This window comes from Arachis stenosperma, chromosome 10 (genome assembly GCF_014773155.1).
Source record: "Arachis stenosperma cultivar V10309 chromosome 10, arast.V10309.gnm1.PFL2, whole genome shotgun sequence".
In the NCBI taxonomy this organism is placed as follows: domain Eukaryota; kingdom Viridiplantae; phylum Streptophyta; class Magnoliopsida; order Fabales; family Fabaceae; genus Arachis; species Arachis stenosperma.
The window spans coordinates 111039815-111054112 of NC_080386.1; the positions used below are offsets into that span (position 1 = coordinate 111039815).

General features: G+C 39.8%; 1 non-coding gene across 1 annotated transcript; it reads right to left on the bottom strand.

Annotated features, from left to right (window-relative positions):
- Positions 1-6079: 6079 nt before the first annotated feature.
- LOC130958987 (small nucleolar RNA R71) lies at positions 6080-6187 on the bottom strand. Its single transcript, XR_009078085.1, has one exon. It is a non-coding gene; the product is annotated as a small nucleolar RNA R71 (small nucleolar RNA).
- Positions 6188-14298: the final 8111 nt, after the last annotated feature.

Sequence of the window (14298 nt, forward strand, 5' to 3'; positions counted from 1 at the left end):
CTGATATAGGTTGAAAGTCGAGCCCAATGGCTCAAGATTATGTGGCCAAGCTTCCCTCGGCCTTAGGGACCAACTTCATACCATGGGCCCTAATATAGAAACCTTTAATAAGAGTAGGGTCAAAGGTTCTCATATTAATGTCTAGCGGATAAAACACTAGTATGATACTCCTTAAAGCTGACATTCATCTATTTGACATAGCAGGGGCTGTCGTCAGCTTCAATCTCTTCAATTCTTTTACCCTCGTCCCAGAGCACCAACTTCTGATGCATAGTCGAGGGAATGACCCTACTCCATAATCCAATCTCTTCCCAATAACATATTGAAAGTTGCCTTGGTAAGTACTATTATAAAGACCGTTGGTCTTTTGACACTTCTTACCTTGACCCTGAGTGAGATCATACCCAAGGCTGTTGTCGACTTGCCATTGAATCCAATAACAACCAGATTTGTTTTGATCAAATTGTCGACTATTTTTTTGAATAATGGTAACATGGTATGATTAATCACTAATCCTTTGACCTTAGCCTTAATGTGTAAAGCTCAAAGATGACCTTTTGTTACCTCATCATGCCTTTCAAACAACCTTTCTTTTATCAGCCATTTTTCGACAAACCTACATTCATTTCCTGGGACGATATCATCATAATCTCTTTCAAGACAGATCTAGGGTTTTATAGAATCGCGCTAAAAGTTGAACGGGAGTACCGACACCATGGCGACATAACCAAAACCAATCTCACCGAACATGACATCCAAGTCATCTTCAAATCTGGGGTCGAAGGTCTCAGTTAGTGCCTCATCGTCTTCTTTACTTTTGGATGATTGTTTAACCGCCGATGTTTCCTTCAGCATCTCCTTTGGTTATGGTATCTTGGTCGTGGATGCTTTGTCCTTGTTTGGTTCCTGTTTATTGGGTGGCTTGCTTTCTTTACTCAACTCGGTATATGGACCTTCTGTGCTGACATATGCCCCTTGTGCTAGAGCCACAACTCTTGGAATGAAAGGATCTCTATCCTGAATGTTGCGTCAAGATCTAGCTCAACCACAATCTCTTTTGCTTCTTCCTCGTTGAGAATCACCTCTTTTATGGTTTTTAGCACAATTTCCAAATCCTCCTCTTGGACGTTGAAATTATAATTCCTTGAGTAGTCTGGAGTATTATTACGTACCCATTTATTATTTGACACATTAGAGGGAGGAACTCTTGTTCGATTCGACACCCTTTGAAGTTTCTAATCGATTGTGACGATAGTGCGCATCTATTGTTTAACAAGAGCACTAGAGGTGTCTCGATTCTTATCCCCTGCTTTAATCGAGCTTGCCTCATTTCTTCTTAGTAAACTTTCTCTCTACTCTTTTTGTAATAATCGAAAGCCTAAGCAGTTGACGAGTCAAACAGATCGATGCATCAAGGGTGATAAACCCCAATTTTATAGTTTATCTTGTGTTGAATTTAGGAGATTTTATCAACTTATCCCACATTTATTCAATGAAATAGCATGGTTTCATGAATTTCCTCCTAATTGTGCTTAATGGTTAAAAACATGCCTTTTAGGCCTTCAATTAGTTAAATTTAATTCACTTTTGATTCGACTCGATGCCTTGATATGTTTGTTAGTGATTTCAGGGTTAAGAGGCAAGGAATGGATCAAAGGAGTGAAGAGAAAAGCATACAAGATGGAGAATTCATGGAAAATAAGGATTTGGAATATTCAAGGCGACGCGTATGCATGACTGACGCGTACGCGTGAAGAAGAGACTTGTTAAGGCGATGCGTACACGTGACTGACGCATTCACATGATAAGGAAAGTTGCCAAGTGACTCGTACGTGTGACCCATGCGTACGCGTGACAAGCGGCACGTGACCTCATTAAAGGCAAAACACTGGGGGCGATTTCTGAGCTCATTGAGGCCCAAATCCAACTCAATTCTAAAGTAATTGAGACAACATTCAAGAAGGAACAAGGGGGAGCAATTAGGTAGTGTAGGAACATGCTTTAGGTTAGTTCTAGAGAGAGAAGCTCCCTCTTCTCTCTAGAAATTAGGATTCCTAGTTTAGTTTTCTTTACTTTTTCTTGTTGATTTGTGATGAGCGGATAATTTGTATACTTTTTGGCATTGTTTTTAGTATGTTTTTGATATGATATAGTTAGTTTTTAGTATATTTTTATTAGTTTTTAATTAAAATTCACTTTTCTGGACTTTACTATGAGTTTGTGTGTTTTTCTGTGATTTCAGGTATTTTCTGGCTGAAATTGAGGGACCTGAGCAAAAATCTGATCCTGAGACCAAAAAGGACTGCAGATGCTGTTGGATTCTGACCTCCCTGCATTCGAAGCGGATTTTCTGGAGCTACAGAAGCCCAATTGGCGCGCTCTCAACGGCGTTGGAAAGTAGACATCCTGGGCTTTCCAGCAATATATAATAGTCCATACTTTGCCCAATATTTGATGGCCCAAACCGGCGTTCAAAGTCACCTCAAGGAATCCCAGCGTTAAACGCTGGAACTGGCACCCAAATGGGAGTTAAACGCCCAAACTGGCACCAAAGCTGGCGTTTAACTCCAAGAAGAGTCTCTACACGAAATTGCTTCATTGCTCAGCCCAAGCACACACCAAGTGGGCCCGGAAGAGGATTTTTATGTCATTTACTCATTTCTGTACACCCTAGGCTACTAGTTTCTTATAAGTAGGACCTTTTACTATTGTATAGAAATCTTTTGATCACTTTTAGATCTCTAGATCATCTTTGGACATTTTAGTTCTTAGATCATTGGGAGGCTGGCCATTCGGCCATGCCTAGACCTTATGCTTATGTATTTTCAACGGTGGAGTTTCTACACACCATAGATTAAGGTGTGGAGCTCTGCTGTACCTCGAGTATTAATGCAATTACTATTGTTCTTTCATTCAAATTCCGCTTGTTCTTTATCCAAGATATCACTTGTTCTTCAACATGATGAAGGTGATGATTGACGCCCATCACCATTCTCACTCATGAACAGAGTGACTGACAACCACTCTTGTTCTACAAGCATTTGAGGCTTGGTGAATATCTCTTGGATTCCTGATTGCACGATGCATGGTTGATCGCCTGACAACCGAGTGCTCGCCTGACAAACGAGCCAACCATTCCGTGAGATCAGAGTCTTCGTGGTATAGGCAAGAACTGATGGCAGCATTCAAGAGAATCCGGAAGGTCTAACCTTGTCTGTGGTATTCTGAGTAGGATTCAATGATTGAATGACTGTGACGTGCTTCAAACCTGTAACCTACTGGGCGTTAGTGACAGACGCAAAAGAGTTATTCTATTCCGGTAGGGGAGGGAACCACACCGGTGATTGGCAGCACTGTGACAGAGTGTGTGCATTAGCTTTCACTGCGAGGATGGGAGGTAGCTGCTGACAACAGTGAGACCCTATACGAGCTTGCCATGGAAAGGAGTAAGAAGGGTTGGATGAAGACAGAAGGAAAGCAGAGAGACGGAAGGGAAGGCATCTTCATGCGCTTATCTGAAGTTCCTACCAATGAATTACATAAGTATCACTATCTTTATCTTTTATGTTATTTTCGTTCATCACCATATATATCTGAGTTTGCCTGACTAAGATTTACAAGATGACCATAGCTTGCTTCAATACTAACAATCTCCGTGGGATCGACCCTTACTCACGTAAGGTTTATTACTTGGACGACCCAGTGCACTTGCTGGTTAGTTGTGCGAAGTTGTGTAATGCCATGGTATCGGGCTACCACGTTTTTGGAGCCATTACCAGGGATTATGAGAGTTGTGAAAAAGTATAGTTCACAATTTCGCGCACCAAGTTTTTGGCGCCGTTGCCGGAGATTGTTCTAGTTTTGAGCAAGCCTTTGGTAACATCAGTGTCAAGATCCGGCAACAACATCAAATTTTTGGTGTTATTGCCCGGGATTGTTCAGGCTGGACAACTGACGGTTCATCTTGTTGCTTAGATTAGGTATTTTTTTTTCGAAATTCTTGAAGATGAATTCTAGAGTTTCATGATGATTTGTTGAAATCTGGCTGGCTGAGAAGCCATGTCTAATCTGATTGGACCGAGGTTTCAACTTATCACCACAAGAGCTTGTTGATTTCGTATCAATCTTGCTCTTGGAGCGGTGATCTGCTAAGATTTGGCTGACCTTTGGTCATGTCTAGTGTTTTGGACCGAAGCTTTCTTTGGAAGCTTGGCTGGCTGTGAAGCCATGTCTAATTCCTGGACCGGAGTCTTAGACTAGCATTGCACTGATTCCTGGAATTCTCATTAAGAATTTTGATACCTTCTTTTTCCACTTAATTTTCGAAAAACACAAAAAAAATTAAAAAAATTAAAAAAATCATAAAATTCAAAAATATTTCTTGTTTGAGTCTAGTGTCTCATCCTAAGTTTGGTGTCAATTGCATGCATTCATATGTCTTAGTGATCTTCAAGATGTTCTTGATAATTCACTTGCTCTGATCTTCGAATTCTATTGACTTGAGTATTTTGTGTGTCTCATATGCATTTTCAGTTCATTAGTGTCAGTAGTATACAAACTGCTAAGTTTGGTGTCTTGCATGCATTGTTATTTGATTCCTGTTGCATTTTAATTATTAAAAATCCAAAAATATTTTTAATTTGTGTCTTTTCAAGTCAATGATACAAGGGATTGAAGATTCAGAACACACTGCAGAGGAATTATACAGAAAAAGCTGAGCATTCAAAAATGCCCAGTGAAGAAGGGCACCTGGTTGGGCGTTTAACGCCCAAAGAGGTAGCATTTTGGGCGTTAAACGCCAAAATGTATACCATTCTGGGCGTTTAACGCCAGGATGGTGCTAGGGGGAAGATTTTGTTTTCAAATCAATTTTTTTCAAGTTTTTCAAAATCAAATCTTTTTCAAATCAAATCTTTTCACTCAAATGTTTTCAAAATTAATTTCTTTCCTTTCAAAGATACTTACTAACAATTAATGATTTGATTGAACATTTTTTGCCTTTTCTGTTAAGGAAGGTTTTATGTTTGAATCATATCTTTTCTTGTTAGGCAAGTCACTAATTTTCCAAATCAAATCTTTTAAAATAATTTTCAAAACATATCTTTTAAAATGGTTTTCAAATCATATCTTCTCAATCACATCTTTTTAAGACAATAACCTTTCAATCATATTTTTTTTTATCATATCTTTTTCAAATTAGTTTTCAATCAAATCTTTTTAGTTTCTAATTTCAAAATCTTTTTCAAAAATCACTTGATTTCTCTTCCACTTTCAATTTTCGAAAATTATCAATCAAATTTTCAAAATGTTTTCAAAATCTTTTAATTGAATTTTCGAAAATCCTCTTCCCTCCTTCTCACATCCTTCTATTTATGGAGTACCACTCCTTCTAAATGCACAATTCGAACCTTATCTAATTAAAGTTCGAATTCTTCTTCTCCTTCTTCTTTCTATTTCTCTTTTCCTCTGACATTTCAAGGAATCTCTATACTGTGACATAGAGGATTCCACATTTTCTTTTTCTCTTCTCTTTCATATGAGCAGGAGCAGAGACAAAGGCATTCTTGTTGAAGCTGATCCTGAACCCGAAAGGACCTTGAAGAGAAAGCTAAGAGAAGCCAAAGCACAACTCTCTTTAGAGGACCTGACCGAATTCTTCAAAGAAGAAGAACCCATGGCAGCCGAAAACAACAACAATGCCAACAATGCAAGGAAGGTGCTGGGTGACTTTACTGCACCTACTCCCGACTTCTATGGGAGAAGCATCTCTATCCCTGCCATTGGAGCAAACAACTTTGAGCTTAAGCCTCAATTAGTTTCTCTAATGCAACAGAATTGCAAGTTCCATGAACTTCCAATGGAAGATCCTCATCAGTTTTTAGCTGAATTCTTGCAAATCTGTGACACAGTCAAGACTAATGGGGTTAACCCTGAGGTCTATAGACTGATGCTATTCCCTTTTGCTGTAAGAGACAGATCTAGAATATGGTTGGATTCTCAACCTAAAGAAAGCCTGGACTCTTGGGAAAAGCTAGTCAATGCCTTCTTGGCAAAGTTCTTTCCACCACAAAGATGGAGTAAGCTTAGAGTGGAAGTCCAAACCTTCAGACAGAAGGATGGAGAATCCCTCTATGAAGCTTGGGAAAGATACAAACAATTAATCAGAAGATGTCCTTCAGACATGCTTTCTGAATGGAGCATCATAGGTATTTTCTATAATGGTCTCTCTGAACTATCCAAGATGTCTTTGGATAGCTCTGCTGGAGGATCTCTTCATTTGAAGAAGACGCCTACAGAAGCTCAAGAGCTGATTGAAATGGTTGCAAATAACCAATTCATGTACACTTCTGAAAGGAATCCTGTGAACAATGGGACTAATCAGAAGAAAGGAGTTCTTGAGATTGATGCTCTGAATGCCATTCTGGCTCAGAACAAGATATTGACTCAACAAGTCAATTTGATTTCTCAAAGTCTGTCTGGAATGCAAAATGCACCAAGCAGTACTAAGGATGCTTCATCTGAAGAAGAAGCATATGATCCTGAGAACCCTTCAATGGAAGAGGTGAATTACCTAGGAGAACCCTATGGAAACACCTATAATTCTTCATGGAAAAATCATCCAAATTTCTCATGGAAGAATCAAGAGAGACCTCAACAAGGTTTCAACAACAATAATGGTGGAAGAAATAGGTTTAGCAATGGCAAGCCTTTTCCATCATCTTCTCAGCAACAGACAGAGAATTCTAAGCAGAACCCCTCTGACTTAGCAACTATGGTCTCTGATCTAATCAAAACCACTCAAAGTTTCATGACTGAAACAAGGTCCTCCATTAGGAATTTGGAGGCACAAGTGGGACAGCTGAGCAAGAAAGTTACTGAACTCCCTCCTAGTACTCTCCCAAGCAATACAGAAGAAAATCCAAAAGGAGAGTGCAAGGCCATCAACATGGCCGAATTTGGAGAGAAAGGAGAGGAAGTGAACGCCACTGAGGAAGACCTCAATGGGCGTGCACTGACCTCCAATGAGTTTCCCAATGAGGAACCATGGGAATCTGAGGCTCAAAATGAGACCATAGAGATTCCATTGGACTTACTTCTGCCTTTCATGAGCTCTGATGAGTATTCTTCCTCTGAAGAGGATGAGTATGTCACTGAAGAGCAAGTTGCTAAATACCTTGGAGCAATCATGAAGCTAAATGACAAGTTATTTAGAAATGAGACTTGGGAGAATGAACCTCCTTTGCTCACCAAAGAACTGGATGACTTGTCTAGGCAGGAATTACCTCAAAAGAGACAAGATCCTGGGAAGTTTTCAATACCTTGTACCATAGGCACCATGACCTTCAAGAAGGCTCTGTGTGACTTAGGGTCAAGTGTAAACCTCATGCCTCTCTCTGTAATGGAGAAGCTAGGGATCTTTGAGGTACAAGCTGCAAGAATCTCATTAGAGATGGCAGACAACTCAAGAAAACAAGCTCATGGACTTGTAGAGAATGTTTTGGTGAAAATTGAAAACCATTACATCCCTGCTGATTTCATAGTCCTAGAGACTGGGAAGTGCATGGATGAAACCATCATCCTTGGCAGACCCTTCCTAGCCACAGCAAAGGCTGTGATTGATGTTGATAGAGGTGAACTGATCATTCAAGTGAATGAAGAATCCTTTGTGTTTGAGGCTCAAGGATATCCCTCTGTCACCATGGAGAGGAAGCATGAAGAGCTTCTCTCAAATCAGAGTCAAACAGAGCCCCCACATTCAAACTCTAAGTTTGGTGTTGGGAGGCCACAACCAAACTCTAAGTTTGGTGTTGAACCCCCACATTCAAACTCTAAGTTTGGTGTTGGGAGGTTCCAACATTGCTCTGAGAAAATGTGAGGCTCCATGAGAGCCATCTGTCAAGCTACTGACATTAAAGAAGCGCTTGTTGGGAGGCAACCCAATGTTATATTTTGACTATTTTCTTTTGTTATTTTATGTTTTTTGTAGGTTGATGATCATAAGAAGACACAAAATCAATTGAAAAAGCAAAAACAGAATGAAAAACAGGAAGAAAAACAGCACACCCTGGAGGAAGAACCCACTGGCGTTTAAACGCCAGTGAGGCTAGCAGTTGGGCGTTTAACGCCCAGTCTGGCACCATTCTGGGCGTTTAACGCCAGAAAGGGGCACCAGACTGGTGTTAAACGCCAGAAAAGGGCAAGAACCTGGCGTTAAACGCCAGGAATGGGCACCAGTCCGGCGTTTAACGCCAGAAATGGCTCAAAACGTGATTTTGAATGCCATTTGGTGCAGGGATGACTTTTCCTTGACACCACAGGATCTGTGGACCCCACAGGATCCCCACCAACCCCACCTCTCTCCCTCTCTCTTCTTCACCCATTCACCAATCACCTCAATACCTCTTCCCCAAAAACCCTTCACCTATCAAATCCCATCTTCCTCTTCACCACTCACATCCATCCTTCATAAACCCCACCTACCTCACCATTCAAATTCAAACCACTTTACCACCCAAACCCACCCTCACTTGACCGAACCTTACCCACCCCCTCTCCTATATATACCCTTCTTCACCCCTTCATTTTCACACAACCTAAACACCACTTCTCCCCCTCTTTGGCCGAACACAAAAGCCATTTCCTTCTTCCTCATTTCTTCTTCTTCTACTCTCTTCTTTCTTCTTTTGCTCGAGGACGAGAAAACCTTTTAAGTTTGGTGTGGTAAAAGCGTTGCTTTTTCGTTTTTCCATAACCATTTATGGCATCCAAGGCCGGAGAAACCTCTAGAAAGAGGAAAGGGAAGGCAAAAGCTTCTACCTCCGAGCCATGGGAGATGGAAAGATTCATCTCAAGGGTGCATCAAGACCACTTCTATGAAGTTGTGGCCTTGAAGAAGGTGATCCCCGAGGTCCCTTTTTCACTCAAAAAGAGTGAATATCTGGAGATCCGACATGAGATCCGAAGAAGAGGTTGGGAAGTTCTTACCAACCCCATTCAACAAGTCGGAATCTTAATGGTTCAAGAGTTCTATGCCAATGCATGGATCACCAAGAACCATGATCAAAGTGTGAACCCGGACCCAAAGAATTATCTTACTATGGTTCGGGGGAAATACTTGGATTTTAGTCCGGAAAGTGTAAGGTTGGCATTCAATTTGCCCATGATGCAAGGAGATGAACATCCTTACACTAGAAGGGTCAACTTTGATCAAAGGTTGGACCAAGTCCTCACAGTCATATGTGAAGAGGGCGCCCAATGGAAGAGAGATTCAAGAGGGAAGCCGGTTCAATTAAGAAGGCATGACCTCAAACCCGTGGCTAGAGGATGGTTAGAGTTTACCCAACGTTCTATCATCCCCACTAGCAACCGGTCCGAAGTTACCATAGACCGGGCCATCATGATCCATAGTATCATGATTGGAGAAGAAATAGAGGTTCATGAGGTTATAGCTCAAGAACACTCCATCATCCTTCATGAAATTAGAGAAGATCAAAGAATCATGAGGGAGGAGCAACAAAGACAAGGAAGAGACATTGAGGAGCTCAAGCACTCCATAGGATCTTCAAGAGCAAGAAAGAGCCGCCATCACTAAGGTGGACCCGTTCTTTGATTTCCTTGTTATTGTTCTTCTGTTTTTCGAATTTTAATGCTTATGTTTATCCATGTTTGTGTCTTATGATCATTAGTGTCTTAGTGTCTATGCCTTAAAGTTATGAATGTCCTATGAATCCATCACCTTTCTTCAATAAAAACGTGCCTAATTGATAAAAGAAAGAATTGCATGAATTTTGAATTTTATAATAGTTTAATTATTTTGATGTGGTGGCAATATTTTTGTTCTCTGAATGTATGCTTAAACAGTGCATATGTCTTTTGAATTTGTGGTTCATGAATGTTGGCTCTTGAAAGAATGATGAAAAAGGAGACATGTTACTGAGGATCTGAAAAATCAATAAAATGATTCTTGAAGCAAGAAAAAGCATTTCAAAAAAAAAAAAAAAACCGAAAAAAAAAACGAAAAAAAAAGAGAAAGGAATAAGAGTTGTGATCCAAGGCAATAAGAGTGTGCTTAAGAACCCTGGACACCTCTAATTGGGGACTTTAGCAAAGCTGAGTCACAATCTGAAAAGGTTCACCCAATTATGTGTCTGTGGCATGTATGTATCCGGTGGTAATACTGGAAGACAGAGTGCTTTGGGCCACAGCCAAGACTCAATAAATAGCTATGTTCAAGAATCATCATACTTTACTAAGAGAATCATTAACACTATCTGGATTCTAAGTTCCTAAAGAAGCCAACCATTCTGGATTTCAAAGGATAGAGTGAGATGCCAAAACTGTTCGGAGGCAAAAAGTTAAAAGCCCCGCTCATCTGATTAATACTGATCTTCACAGATGTTTTTGGAATTCATTGCATATTCTCTTCTTTTTATCTTATTTGATTTTCAGTTGCTTGAGGACAAGCAACAATTTAAGTTTGGTGTTGTGATGAGCGGATAATTTGTATACTTTTTGGCATTGTTTTTAGTATGTTTTTGATATGATATAGTTAGTTTTTAGTATATTTTTATTAGTTTTTAATTAAAATTCACTTTTCTGGACTTTACTATGAGTTTGTGTGTTTTTCTGTGATTTCAGGTATTTTCTGGCTGAAATTGAGGGACCTGAGCAAAAATCTGATCCTGAGACCAAAAAGGACTGCAGATGCTGTTGGATTCTGACCTCCCTGCATTCGAAGCGGATTTTCTGGAGCTACAGAAGCCCAATTGGCGCGCTCTCAACGGCGTTGGAAAGTAGACATCCTGGGCTTTCCAGCAATATATAATAGTCCATACTTTGCCCAATATTTGATGGCCCAAACCGGCGTTCAAAGTCACCTCAAGGAATCCCAGCGTTAAACGCTGGAACTGGCACCCAAATGGGAGTTAAACGCCCAAACTGGCACCAAAGCTGGCGTTTAACTCCAAGAAGAGTCTCTACACGAAATTGCTTCATTGCTCAGCCCAAGCACACACCAAGTGGGCCCGGAAGAGGATTTTTATGTCATTTACTCATTTCTGTACACCCTAGGCTACTAGTTTCTTATAAGTAGGACCTTTTACTATTGTATAGAAATCTTTTGATCACTTTTAGATCTCTAGATCATCTTTGGACATTTTAGTTCTTAGATCATTGGGAGGCTGGCCATTCGGCCATGCCTAGACCTTATGCTTATGTATTTTCAACGGTGGAGTTTCTACACACCATAGATTAAGGTGTGGAGCTCTGCTGTACCTCGAGTATTAATGCAATTACTATTGTTCTTTCATTCAAATTCCGCTTGTTCTTTATCCAAGATATCACTTGTTCTTCAACATGATGAAGGTGATGATTGACGCCCATCACCATTCTCACTCATGAACAGAGTGACTGACAACCACTCTTGTTCTACAAGCATTTGAGGCTTGGTGAATATCTCTTGGATTCCTGATTGCACGATGCATGGTTGATCGCCTGACAACCGAGTGCTCGCCTGACAAACGAGCCAACCATTCCGTGAGATCAGAGTCTTCGTGGTATAGGCAAGAACTGATGGCAGCATTCAAGAGAATCCGGAAGGTCTAACCTTGTCTGTGGTATTCTGAGTAGGATTCAATGATTGAATGACTGTGACGTGCTTCAAACCTGTAACCTACTGGGCGTTAGTGACAGACGCAAAAGAGTTATTCTATTCCGGTAGGGGAGGGAACCACACCGGTGATTGGCAGCACTGTGACAGAGTGTGTGCATTAGCTTTCACTGCGAGGATGGGAGGTAGCTGCTGACAACAGTGAGACCCTATACGAGCTTGCCATGGAAAGGAGTAAGAAGGGTTGGATGAAGACAGAAGGAAAGCAGAGAGACGGAAGGGAAGGCATCTTCATGCGCTTATCTGAAGTTCCTACCAATGAATTACATAAGTATCACTATCTTTATCTTTTATGTTATTTTCGTTCATCACCATATATATCTGAGTTTGCCTGACTAAGATTTACAAGATGACCATAGCTTGCTTCAATACTAACAATCTCCGTGGGATCGACCCTTACTCACGTAAGGTTTATTACTTGGACGACCCAGTGCACTTGCTGGTTAGTTGTGCGAAGTTGTGTAATGCCATGGTATTGGGCTACCACGTTTTTGGAGCCATTACCAGGGATTATGAGAGTTGTGAAAAAGTATAGTTCACAATTTCGCGCACCAATTTGCTTCAATCTTTTTAGTTCTCGTGTTAATTTCTCTTTTATGCCTTTTTTTAGTTTATGAACACTTTTATTAATTTTCATTTCCTTTAATGCAATTGATGTCTTTTTATGTTTCTTATTATTTAATTGAGTTGTTATTGTCATTTTATTGCTTTGGATAGTTGTAGAATTTACTATTTCTTACAATTTACCATGTTTTTCTTTTATGCCTTCCAAGTGTTTGATAAAATGCTTGGCTTAGGTTTAGAGTAGATTTTGAGCATTCTTGACTTGGAAAGAGAAATTGGGCAGTATTGAGTCATTAATACCCAATTTAGATTGGTGATCTAGAGTGATTAGTTAGTCTTGTATTCATTAACATTACTTATGGATTAGGATTAACTAGTCTTATTTGACTTTCTCTCAATGTGAAGATAATAGTATACCTTCTTTTGATGTTGGAGATGATGAAATAGGATTATCGCTTGACAACTATTGTATGATAATTAATGACTAGGATAGAAAGTCTTGATTCTCAATCCTTGCCATGAATGCTTCTTTTTAGTATTTGTTATCTTTAGTTGTTTGATTTATTTTCTTGTCATTTAATTTCTAGTCTTATTATATGTAAACCACCCCTTGACCCTCATAACCAATAATATGTATACCTCACTGCAATTTCTTTGAAAGACGATCCGAGGTTTAAATACTCTTGATTTTTATTGGGGTTTGTACTTGTGACAACCAAATTAAACTTTAATTGAGAAATATTTGTTGGTTGGGAACTGTACTCCGACGAGATTATTTGTGTGAAATTCCTAACCGACGATAATACTCTTTCAGAGGGCATATGGTAATGATTGCATTTTCTTCTCTTTGTCTTAGTAAAAAATCCAACAAGTCTTCTCCTGCTTTTGGATAGATATGCCTTTCTGTTTTGAACATATCAAGTTTGAATTGATCATCTTTTTCCATAGGCTCAACAACGGCCATGTTGATCGAGAAAGTCATTTTCTCTATTTCAGAAAGTTCGACATGACCTGTAAAGGATCAGAATCCACTTTCATTTCATATTTTCTTCAAACTTTAGTTGATTGATGAGCGGATAATTTATACGCTTTTTGGCATTGTTTTTATTATGTTTTTAGTATGTTTTAGTTAGTTTTTAGTATATTTTTATTAGTTTTTAGTTAAAATTCACTTTTCTGGACTTTACTATGAGTTTGTGTGTTTTTCTGTGATTTCAGGTATTTTCTGGCTGAAATTGAGGGACCTGAGCAAAAATCTGATTCAGAGGCTGAAAAGGACTGCAGATGCTGTTGGATTCTGACCTCCCTACACTCGAAGTGGATTTTCTGGAGCTACAGAAGCCCAATTGACGCGCTCTCAACGGCGTTGGAAAGTCGACATCCTGGGCTTTCCAGAAATGTATAACAGTTCATACTTTGCCCGAGATTTGATGGCCCAAACTGGCGTTCCAAATCAGCTCAAAATTGCCCGGCGTTAAACGCCGGAATTGGCACAAGAATGGGAGTTAAACGCCCAAACTGGCATAGAAGCTGGCGTTTAACTCCAAGAAAAGTCTCTACACATGAAAGCTTCAATGCTCAGCCCAAGCACACACCAAGTGGGCCCGGAAGTGGATTTTTATGTCATTTACTCATTTCTGTAAACCCTAAGCTACTAGTTCTCTACAAATAGGACCTTTTGCTATTGTATTTGATATCTTGAGATCTTTGAATCTTTGGATCCTTGATCATCTGGAGTCTTTTGATCACGTTTTGGGGGCTGGCCTTACGGCCATGCCTAGACCTTGTTCTTATGTATTTTCAACGGTGGAGTTTCTACACACCATAGATTAAGGTGTGGAGCTCTGCTGTACCTCGAGTATTAATGCAATTACTATTATTCTTCTATTCAATTCAGCTTGTTCTTATTCCAAGATATTCATTCGCACTCAAGAACTTAATGAATGTGATGATTATGTGACGCTCATCATCATTCTCACTTATGAACACGTGCCTGACAACCACTCCCGTTCTACAAGCAAACAAGGCTTGAATGTTTATCTCTTGGATCCCTTAATCGGAATCTT